The sequence below is a fragment of the Apteryx mantelli genome, chromosome Z (genome assembly GCF_036417845.1).
Source record: "Apteryx mantelli isolate bAptMan1 chromosome Z, bAptMan1.hap1, whole genome shotgun sequence".
Lineage (NCBI taxonomy): Eukaryota > Metazoa > Chordata > Aves > Apterygiformes > Apterygidae > Apteryx > Apteryx mantelli.
Window position 1 is genome coordinate 7,589,239 of NC_090020.1, and position 11,285 is coordinate 7,600,523.

At 39.6% G+C, this 11,285-nt stretch overlaps 1 long non-coding RNA gene across 2 annotated transcripts; it reads left to right on the top strand.

The window, feature by feature from the left end:
• Nucleotides 1–3,964: 3,964 nt before the first annotated feature.
• Nucleotides 3,965–11,042, top strand: LOC106486919 (uncharacterized). 2 transcript variants are annotated; one of them, XR_001292977.2, is made up of 3 exons: nt 3,965–4,145; nt 6,652–6,746; nt 11,015–11,042. It is a non-coding gene; the product is annotated as an uncharacterized lncRNA (long non-coding RNA). The 2 variants fall into 2 exon arrangements; XR_001292976.2 differs by lacking the exon at nt 11,015–11,042 and adding an exon at nt 8,617–9,056.
• Nucleotides 11,043–11,285: the final 243 nt, after the last annotated feature.

Genomic DNA, 11,285 nt, shown 5'->3' on the forward strand with positions numbered 1-11,285 from the left:
GCTAACAATTATAGGTAAGTAGGACTCTACAGATATTTTTTATTTTATATTTGTACTTGTCCCTCACTGTATTAGATCAAAAAAGTATGGCTGCTTGATAATGAAGGTATGTGATTTAGGGTGTTGAGTTTGTAGTTTCAGATAGAATATATACTAGCCTTGTCAGTATGCAGACCTTACCTAATTTAGTGTTCACACGCTGATTAGGGTATAAGAGTAGTTTGTTTCTGTTAGGTTTAGTCAGCTGAACTTAAGACCAAAATGCATCACTCACCGTGAGGCCATATGTGGCACACCCCTATTTTCCGCTATGCCAATGGAAGAAGTAGATGTTGTCAGCTGTCTCTCACTGCCGTTTACAACAGTCACTGCTACCGGTTGGTGATCTACCAACAGAACAATTTGCATGATCACTCCCTAATAGCAGAGATTCAGGTAAATCAGATCAATTTTAACTGTTAATGTTAAACAGTGCGAGCCAAGCCAGCAGATTTTGCTACAGTACTGCTGTTGCAGACTTCGTTTTCAAGCCAGTGCAGAGAACTTAAGTCTTCACAAAAAAGGTGGTGACGGGTGGTGAATCAATGAAGACAACTTTTAATCCTACAAAACAGTTGAATCCAGAAAGGGACATCCATCCACAAACACACCCTGGATGTTCACCCAAGGGATTGTGTTAGTTCAGTTAAATCATTTTGAATTCACACATTTTAATTAAGTCAGTGGACACCTCTATGTTAAACAGATCCGTATGCTGCTTTTAGAAACCCTATGAGTTGCTCAACCTTTATACATGTTTCCTTGTGTATCAAGGTAGATTCTGCTACCTTAACTTGTGTGGGTTTTGTGTTAATTCATGATTGCATTGACTTTCCCTGCTCTCTCTCCGATAATGGGATAGAACCTGTTCACCTTTTTCCATTTTATTCACTGTATGCTTGTTAAACTCCATAAACTTAAAAACATTTGAGAAGTGCTATTTTAATACAAGATCTTTTAATCTCGCTGAGTAACCTGCTTGTATAAGTCACTATGATGTGCTTGAAAACTTGAAGGTGGGATAGTGTTAACAATACTTACTGACCAGTTTGTCTTGCAAAACAACCGTAAGTTAGGTAACTAAGGGCAAATAGCTGAGGGCAAAGAAAGTTCTCAAAACAGGTGTAGCTACGTGTTGCCTTCAAATCTGAGAAAAGCTCATGTTTGTTCACTCCAGGGACTAGATCGCTGCTTCTGAACCAAAGCCTAAGGGCAGTAGCTTCTGTCACAGGGCTTCGTGCATGTCTGGGGATGTGGAACAGGCTGAGATGGTCTTGCAAGGATGTGGAAGAGCCGCTCTTTCTGAGGATCAGCTAGGGATCTGAGTTCCTGCTGATGGAGTTGAATAGGTTTCCAGCTGAGAAAGCGTAGGATGGAACTGGATGTATATGATGAAGGCTTAGGAAAAAGAGTAGACACAAAAGCTTTATAGGTAAAAAGTAGTCTTCTGAAAAACATGAAAGGGTAGTGCTGCCTGACCTGAAGGAGAGGAGAGGTTGTGTTATTACCTGTTTCACAAAGCCACTCTGCTCTTTTTTTGGGCTGGAAATAAAACGTGCTGTAGAGACTTTACATCATAGTGCCTGGGATACTCTGTTGTCCCAGCTGGTGGAAGTCAGAACAGTCTGGGTGTCGGGGAAGTCTTTAACTGCTGCAGCTGTTTGCCTCAATGCATGTGAGTCAGAGCCCTAAATCTCTTTCCAAGCACTCCTTAGTCCTCAGGTAGAAGGTAATATGTACAAGAGGACATTATCACATTGAAAACATTGGCTTCTGGTCCACCTGTTTCATTTAATTGACTACTAAAGCATGTATGGGTCTGAAAGCCTCTACATGTCATTTTGGGAGACCAATCACAAATGCAGAAGATGTGAGTATCTAAATTAATGCTTTTTTCTTTCACAGAGAATCATGAGAACTATATTTTGAGGGAAAAATATTGTTAATAGGGTCACAAAAGTCAATTATGCTTGTGGGGGATAAGGGAGCAGAACTGGATTCTGGTTTTGAACAACTTGAAAATGACCCACTTCTAACTTAAAAAAAAAAAAGTACTTAGAGGAGCTCAGTTTTGTGTAACAGGCTGGGCTGGAACTGTGAGACATTCATGGTCTTCAGATACTTCAGTTAGAAACTGCTAAGAAACAGGATTTTGTGTTTGTTTCTTTCACTTCCTCTTGGCTGCATAAAGCAGATGCAGTTAATGAAACTTCCCTAATTTCTGACAGTTTTCCAGTTCTTGAAAAAGCCTAGGACTCTGGTCTCAAATGACTTTAAGGACGAATTTTTTTACTATAAAATGTATGTAGAATGACCTGCTAAGAGTGGTAACAACAACAAAATCAAGCTCAGAACCTTAAACATTAAGCCTCTCCCCAGGAAAAAAACATCTGGGAAAAGTTCAGTTATCATTCATTATCTGAGGTAGTTGTTGGGGTCACAAAGATTTTAAGAGGACCTGAAAGTATTTGGAAAGAATTGCTCTAAGATATTGAAGGGAAAGATGCCACAGAATCTTAATATACAAGTATCTGGGAAAAAGTGAGTAAGCAAAAAACCTCAGGATTCATTTGTTCAGGCTAAAAGAAGAAACTGTGAAGGAAAATAGACCAATAGTGGATTGTGGTTTGATACTGAGAAGGTGTTTGTCAAGTAGAGATTTAAACCTAGTGGATTTGCTAATTCCACTAAATATAAAGGCATGCCTTTAAATACATCATCTGTGGTTAGAAGGTTTCAAAAGCAGAGGGATTGAGCTACAGAAAAGTTCACAAACTAGGTAAATTTAAACTTTGTAATTACAAAGAACCTGCTATCAGTATCTTAGAAGATGAAAAGGGGTGGATATCTCATTATCATTTTGTCAATAATGCCCATAATTCTGTTAATAGTTTTCTGTATTACTGGGTTTCATTTTTATCCCCTATTTGGTAATATAAATGGATTTCCCTAGGGATGTCAGGGACATGTTCGCCTGCCTCCGTGTTGCCGCCATCCATTTTGATTCATGCTCTGAATAACTTTATTATTATAGATTATGGCTGCGCACCTTTTGCCCCCAACTGCCATCTGCATTTTCACTGGACCCAACCCTGTAAGCAAATCATCAAGCAGTGGAAGCTTGAGGTCTGGCTGCTCAAAGAAACTGCTATCATTTTACAAGCAAACATGGCCTCAGTATAAGTATATGCTGAACTTTCAGTTCAGATACGTTATCAGCATCTAATGTTGTATGTTACTGTGGGGACTATACAAGCTGTTAAGCAGCACAGATAGATAACTGTGTCGAACTTCACAATTAACTTGGAGCCTTTGAAAAAGCAAAGAGAACCTGCATGTTGGTAGTGAACCTTCCATTAAGACTAGATGCATTGAGAATAGTTAGCAAGTAAGAAGACAAATTTTTGAGTGGGTAGATGTAAGCAGTCTGCAATGAAAAAGTGATAAGACAACTCTCCCTATAGTAACTAAAGAAATAAGGTCACATTTAAAAGACCAACAACAAGAGAACTATCACCAGTTACAAAAAATATGCTAATGTAGCCCTATCTGTCTCGGAAGTAATGACAAAGTAAAGTGTGATTAGTGTGACTGGTGACAGTGTAATTGGAGATGCTGTAGAGCCTGAGACAGGTATAAAAGACATGGAAATCTCTAGAAATCTCTCCTACAAATAATTCATTATCCTGCACCACAGTAAATAGTTGGAACTATTTGTTTGTACTTAAAGAAGAGTGGTGCATTAATGTTAATTAATAAATTAGGATTTATGATCATCACCACCTCTTCCTGCTCAGCAGGGAGTGATAAAGGCTGTTGCAGCAGGAAAAATTGATTTGGGACTATGGTTAGAAGCACATTTCTCTTGCCTCTTTCAGCTTGCACCAAAATCTTTCCTTCCTGCATTCCTCCTACCACAGCTGGCTGACATCCTGCACAGAGCAGGCTGCTGAGCAGAGACAAAATACACAACATCTTCTGTTGTAAGGAAGGATTGTGTAAGAGAGCCAGAAGAAGAAAAGGATTTACTACTCTTGTTGCTAAAGTCTGTTTCTCCTGCTGCCTTGCATCTCTCAGCTTTTTCCACAGCAGCAAGCATTATGCAGGTAGGAAGTGAAAACTGACTCTTCAGGTTGCATAGGTTGCTGAAGCAGCTGGTTGTTGTCTTCTTATCATAGACAAAGCAGTCTGTCTGCTGCCTTGAGTCTGCTGCCTTGAGTCTGCTGCCTTGAGTCTGCTGCCTTGAGTCTGCTGCCTTGAGTCTGCTGCCTTGAGTCTGCTGCCTTGAGTCTGCTGCCTTGAGTCTGCTGCCTTGAGTCTGCTGCCGGTTTTGTTCACCTCTGAACAGACTGAATTTTAGAACCTAGGAAGGAGCTAAATTCAGAGTAATTCAAAAGAAAAGAGAAACGACAACCGTCACTGCTTCTGAAACTGGTACACTGAGGACCTTCCCAAACAACCTCTGAGACCAAGGTGTAGCCCAAATTCTCCCATAGAGTGGATCTGAACTGCAAAGTTAAGCCTAAATGTGCTGGCAGCATATTAGATTCTGAAACCATCCCAAAAGCTAAATAGAAATTACCCACTTGAAAATGGATTAGCTGGTGGACTAACTTTGAGCCACTCATGTTGTTTGGCAAATTGGCCTGCACAGCAGACTCATAAACCTGTATTTGTCACCACTTAAAGGATTTTAGAAGGAAGGGATCTGCCCATGTGCATGAGTACAGACAGTAGCAGCAAAAAATTATTTCAGTCAGTAGTCGACAGTAAAACAGTTAACAAACTCATGGACTGTTAAGGAACAACCCAAATACACTGGAGACAGTGGGTCCCACTGCTGTGTAGTCATCACCCACAGCCGAATAACGTTCAGCAGAGGTGTGGTACTATATCACTCTGCCAACCCTAGTCAGGCTTCTTTGCAATGAGGCTTTTTCTTCTTTTCTTTTTCTTTCTTTTTTTCTTTTTTTTCTTTCTTTTTTTTTTTTTTCAGTCTGCCTCCAAATGTACTGGAGGCCTGTTAGCTGGCTTCTCTGTTCCTAGCCAGTATGCATGATCTGTTGAGGAGAAAACTAAGATTTTGTATATTGGAGGGAAGAAGAGAAGAAAGACAATGAGGATGAGAGGAAGCACTAGAGGAATTAAGAACAAGAGAGAAGCCATACTGACAACAAGAAAAGTAGCTAGAGTTACAACTAATCAGTGGGAAGAAATTCTGGCAAAGGAAGGGAGAATGGAAGTTCCTGGCAGCTAGAGCGAAGAGTGTTTGGCTGAGCCAGTTCTTCTGCCTCCTCGTAGCTACTACAGCTTTTGCTGGCATCTGGTGTAGTACTTTAAAACTAAATTCTATGCATTGTTTCATCTTTTAGGCGCTTTTTGGAACATCCTGCATAAACAACTTCATAGGGGTGCCCTTATAACTGTAGTTGGTTAGAGTATGACCTCAGGGATAAAGTAGATTTCATAGAGCTTGTAAACAAGAAGACCTGTCAACATGCTGCCTTGGTTCACTTTGTTATTTTCTATTACAGTTAGAGCAATGGTAGCTAATTTAAGGAAAAAGTAACTTAACACTGCAGGGATTCTGGAGAGGTTACAGATAGATTGAGAAGTGAGGAAATCAGCTTTCAGAGAAGATCTCAGATTTCAGTCATTAAGAATGTGTCCTTTTTCAAGCATATGTTAATTCAAGTTACAGCTGGATTGTTTCTTTCACATTATGGGGTAATTTTACTCAAGAACCGTTCTGGCTTTTACTGGACACTGGTGAGTAGAAAATTGGTGGAGAAAATGACTGTGACAGTAACCATGAACCCTGCAAGGGACCAGCGCAACTTGCAGATCAGAGAGTCAAGGATGACGGTCTATAGACATGCTGAGTTTGTCTGACCCTCAGGAAAAATCAAAGATGGCACTAATTTCAAGAATTACCAAGCAAAGATGTTAGTACAAACTGGACTTAAAATGACATGGTTGGAACCTTCTCTATTTTTTTTTTGGGGGGGGGGGGGGAAGTACACACATTTAAGCTGGCCTTGTCCCTCTCTGGAAATTCTTTAATTTTTAATTTAAATAACAGCATGAAAACTTCAGTCCAACTGTACTGGAACTATATTTCATATAGCTACCATATTTTTCTTTCCCCAAGAAATAGTGTTTCCATTTCTTCTTGTACCTTGGGTTAAAAAAAACAGAATTAATTTGCTTTGGATGCTAAGTGGGGCTAATAAACTATACTAGTTTTTCTGTTCAGAGTCCTAACACTGGCTTTCTTATCTTGTACACCTGGCTTATAGAGCCACATTGACACATAGTGGTAGAATTTCTGGCTCAGCAGGTCCACGGAGGTGATTTTTTTCCACCAGAGTTTCTATATGTTTGCGAGTATATTGTGGATAATAATATTCTCATGTTACAAGTGTAGTTTGGCTGAGCACCCAAATTCTTGCAAGGTCTCACTTTAAAAGCACAAAGAAAACAAGTAGCTTCCCTAAAAGAAATAGTAATCTAGTAGCAGAGGTGTGGATAGGACACAGAGGTCAACTCTCTATTCTGTGATCCAACCTGTGGAAATGTTGAATTTTTGATATTGTGAATTCTCCCTTGCAGTTCCCAGAGTGAATTACTTGATGGGAAGAAAAGAGGCATCCATTGGGGATTCTGTGATAAAACTGCTTCAAACAAATGAACAAAAACTATGACAGGTATGTTTAAACACCTGTGTTTTTAAATTCTGTTCCCATCTAGCAAAAATGTCTTTAAAAACCAAGCCTTCCAAGAATAAGAAATGAAAATAAACAAGTGACTTATGTTATCCTCGAAACAACTTGCTGAGTAACTTCATAGAAGTGTAATTGTTTGTAGGAGGATATCCTTTGAGTTCAAATAGTACAAATAGTACTCTATAGATGTATTCAAGTCACAATGCACAGAATGGCTTTGTTTATGCCTAGAACCTACTCAAGATGGGCTATATATAACTGGAATACAAACCTCATGCTACAACTACAGTAATATGCGATAAACATCTTTAAAGGTTTGTTAAGATACTTTGCAATTTCCTTTCCAATCCCACGGAAATTCTACTATCCATCTGACTGTAGATTTTTGCATTACAAAGTTCTTGCGGTCCCATCTCCACACCACGCTGCAAATCCACTGCAGTGACAGGCTGTGTCCATCCGGCCTTCCGGTTGGACTGCTGATCAGATCAATCTGTGACTATTTGTCCAGTTCCAGAAAAGCCATTTTTTGTTTTCAGTTGGTACATCTCACTGTCACTCACTATCCCCTCTCTTCAAGCTGTCACAACTGCTTTTGGCCAAGCCTAAGCCTGAGAAGAAGGGACCAAATACTGGCTGAGTCACTTCTGTTGCGTGCCAGCGAGTCGCTTGTTCGCTGATTGGCCACCTGCTTTTGATCTACGTTATATCATACCAGGGAGCTGCTCCAGCTGGCCAGGGACTGGGGAATGCGGGCTGTAGTCAAGGATACCTGCAAAGCACTGGGAACTGCAGCGAAGAGGCTTTGGAGAGAGATGCAGAGAAAGGCAAATCAGAGGGAAGACGAGGGAAAAATAGAGGCAAGGAGCCAATTTCTGATCTCAGCATCACTGATGTCACCAGTCAGAATCTGGTCCGCAGAGTGCTGAGGAAAGGAGAATAGAAGCAGGTCAGAGGAGAAGGCGACAGACAAGCCGAGGTGACAGAGAGGAGATAATTAATCATGTCTCAGCTGTAATCTTAATGACTACTCCGCTTTAACACTTTTAATGCCTCTTTCTTAGCCAAGAGCGCAAAATTAATAAAACGTTTCCAAGAGGGGATGGGCATGTCTGTCATAGCAACTATAGCAGTGATTTTTACTGACAGCACACTCAACTGCAGGTCCATCTAAAGAGCAACATGCACAGATGTAAAGTAGAAGAAAAGAAGAATTTAAATCTCCTCACGCTTAGGGTGAAATTTTATAGTAACAGACTGCCTTATACCTAATTTCTACTTTCTTGTCACTCTGTAAGCATTTCCAAGGTTGTTTAATTTGCTTGTACAATAAGCCAGATGAATACCAACAACCATTTAAAAATTTTTGCAAGATTCAGCTATGTTTTAGAACACATTCTTCTCAAAAAAAACCCAAAAAACAGCTGAGCTTCCTGAAATATTGTCTTCTGAAAGTGCTCATTTGAGGCAACTCTACTGGCAAATCAAAAGAGAGGAAAATAAATACTATACTTTTCTGAAGGATTTTCTTAGTTATTTCACTAGACTACTTGTTCTGAAGGTAGTTGTTTATTTTCTGAGATAAAGAATAAATGTATGCTTGAGGAACTCCTCATCTACTTCCAAATATTCTGCAAGCTAAAAAAAAGTTGTTATTCTTTATGAATTGTTTGTTCATATTGACTCTATTCCAAATTCTTTTATTTCATGGACATTTGCCCCAACAAAATTGTTTGGGCAGGTTAACCTTCAGTCACAGAACCAAGGCCCAGGCAATTTCATGTTGTCTAAAGATAGCTAAAGCAAATATTGTTCAATATTAAAACCATATCTTAATTTTTATCTTTCATAGATAATGAATGTCCTTAGAGAGGACACCATGCTCTAAAATTGTTTCAAAAAAAAAGGCTCTGGAATTTCTTGTCAGCCATTTGAATAGTCATCCAATTTTAAGAGGTGCTGTGGTTGACAAGTCCCGCTGAACTCAGGGAAAGGAAGCGTCGTCTCAAATTTCTGTCATGCAGATACTTGAAGGCCTGATCTAAGAGATGTGCTATGTTGTTTTTCGGACCATTGTATTAAACACCTACTTTAGTTTTTGCAGGAGGTTTTCATAAATATGAATTTAAAGAACCTTGTTTCTGGTTTGAAGCTAACAAACTTTGTTAAGGTCCAAAAATAAAGTTGCACAAAAAAAGCAAAGAAAATTCTATTTCTGATTTATGATAGTCTCAGACACGGCTAAAATAGGTACTGCACATTCAGTTCGCTAACTTAACCCACCTGCCCTGACAAACAAAACTGTCATCTGAAGTCAACATCTTACATTTAAAAGATGTTTGAAACTCTCAGGTCCAGACGTTTCTGTGGCAGTTTGAATTCTGTTAGCCCTGGAGTGCACCAGTGATCCAGATTTGCAAGTGGACACAGTCTTAAGGCCTCCGAGCTGAGCACATGGAGAGCTTGGCACACACGGGATCACTCTGTTGATTTCAGTGGGATTGCTTGCAGTATGTGATACTAAACACATGTTTATAGATTTCCTGCTTGACGCCTAGATGAAGCGGGTACATCCTGAGAGAATTAACTCAGCTGACTCTTTTTTTAAATTCATTTGAATATGTAGCATTCTTTGCATAAAATACTGACCCCAGTTCTAATCCTACTGAGGGAGGGAATTCTCCCATTTTAAACTGGAAGTAGCTTTACTGTAGATACATGCCTGTTAAGAAAAGGCATTAAGGGAGATAACAGGGTTGTATGATCCTCTGTAATGGAAGTCGGATCAAGTTACTCAGCTAATTTTTATGAGCTGAGGAAATATCTGTAGAATATTGCAGCTTAGTTCTGAATTTGAAGTAATACCTGAAAAAGAAGCTTTGCTGTTGTATGTTTACAAAGGAGTTTAATGCTGTTATTTTGGAAACAAACTTGTTAGAACTCTGCTTAGCTTCGTTACTAATGTATTTGTGTTTCTCTAGCACATATAAATTTTGTTTCCCTTTAAAATAAAGAGCTGGAACTGAGATATGCTCTATGTCTTCCTGATATAACTTGCCTAAAAGCTCATCCAAGTACAACCATTAGGGGCAGAAATTTTCACTAAGCTGTTAGCCTAAACTCCCATGTTGTCCCATATACGGCCAATCAGCTTCATTATCAAGATGGCTTCTTCTACTCGTCCCGCGTGAAAAAGGTGTCCCTGCACTGAACCTCACTGAAAAAGTGATCTGTTCCTCGTCTTACACTTACTGGGGAATATGAGTGCAACTCAGTATATGACTATGAAAGTTCCTTCACTTCAAGCTGTACTGGCTTTTCTTTGTCGTGGCTTGACCAAAAAGTCTATTCAATGCCGAGAGCATCTTCCATTTTGATGGGAGAATATGTCACCTGATCACCGTATACATCACACCCTCTCCCTTCCCTCTCAGCATCTCATCCTCTATTATGTCTCAGTCTTCACAGCTGCTTGCTTGGAGGTGAAGCCCCTTCTGCAGCACTTTAGCCCAAGCCAGATTCCTCTTCAGCTGTTTCCCAATAAAAAGAATCACCTTTCAGAGCTGATTGTACAAGCTGACCCGTGAATTGACAGCATTTATAAACCGTTAATACCAAGGAATGCTTAAGACGTGTATTAATGATATAAGGCCATAATTTCCAAGTGGTTTTGTTTCTGACAAGGGCATTGAGAATTCCACTTTGGTCTCTGATTAACATCCCTTTTATATGCTGCTCCTTTGAGAAGATTCCCTGATACACAGTTTGCAACCAGGAATTATGAGGATGTATAAGGAGCTCTTAGGAAATGGGGTGACACCTTCTGTCATGAATGAGAGCAGGAATAATGATATTATTGACATCATAGTGGTGGATTTGCTCTAATCTGTGGCAGATTTATTCATTACATGCTACTGAATGTACTCCAATGCAGATAAGCTTGTTGCATCTCACACAGTAAAGAGAAGAGACTTTGCAATCCCCAGCAAAAATGTTCCTGCTCTGTATTCTGCAATGAAGAAAGATATCTGATGAATGTAAAGTATATATACCAGAAATTCATCAAGGACTCTGAGCTCTGAGGCTGCAGTTGTATTTGACCTGTTGGAAAGAACGGAATTTAGCACCACCCAAACAAATGTTTCTCTGCAAAAGATACCTAACATTCTCCTAAAGTCTGAGTGTTCATGATATCCTCCTTTCACTTATCTGCCTGTACAATATTCTTTTCTATCTCTCAATTTCTCTAGAAATAAGAATAAAGAAATCAATGCTTCAGATCCATCTTCCTCGCTGATAGATGTGCTTGTTGAGTAACCACAATTCAGAACGTGATGACAGGCTCTGACAGGAAAGATGTGATCCTTCCCACAAGCAAGGATGGTTTTTGTGCTAGCTTACTGAGCGCAATCAGACAACACATGGGAAATTGCTTGGGAAAACTCCGGTGATTTCTTGGCAAAGTTGTGGAAGAGCTTGTTGTTTCCCATGCCTTCATAAATCAGACTGATGTAAAAAGCA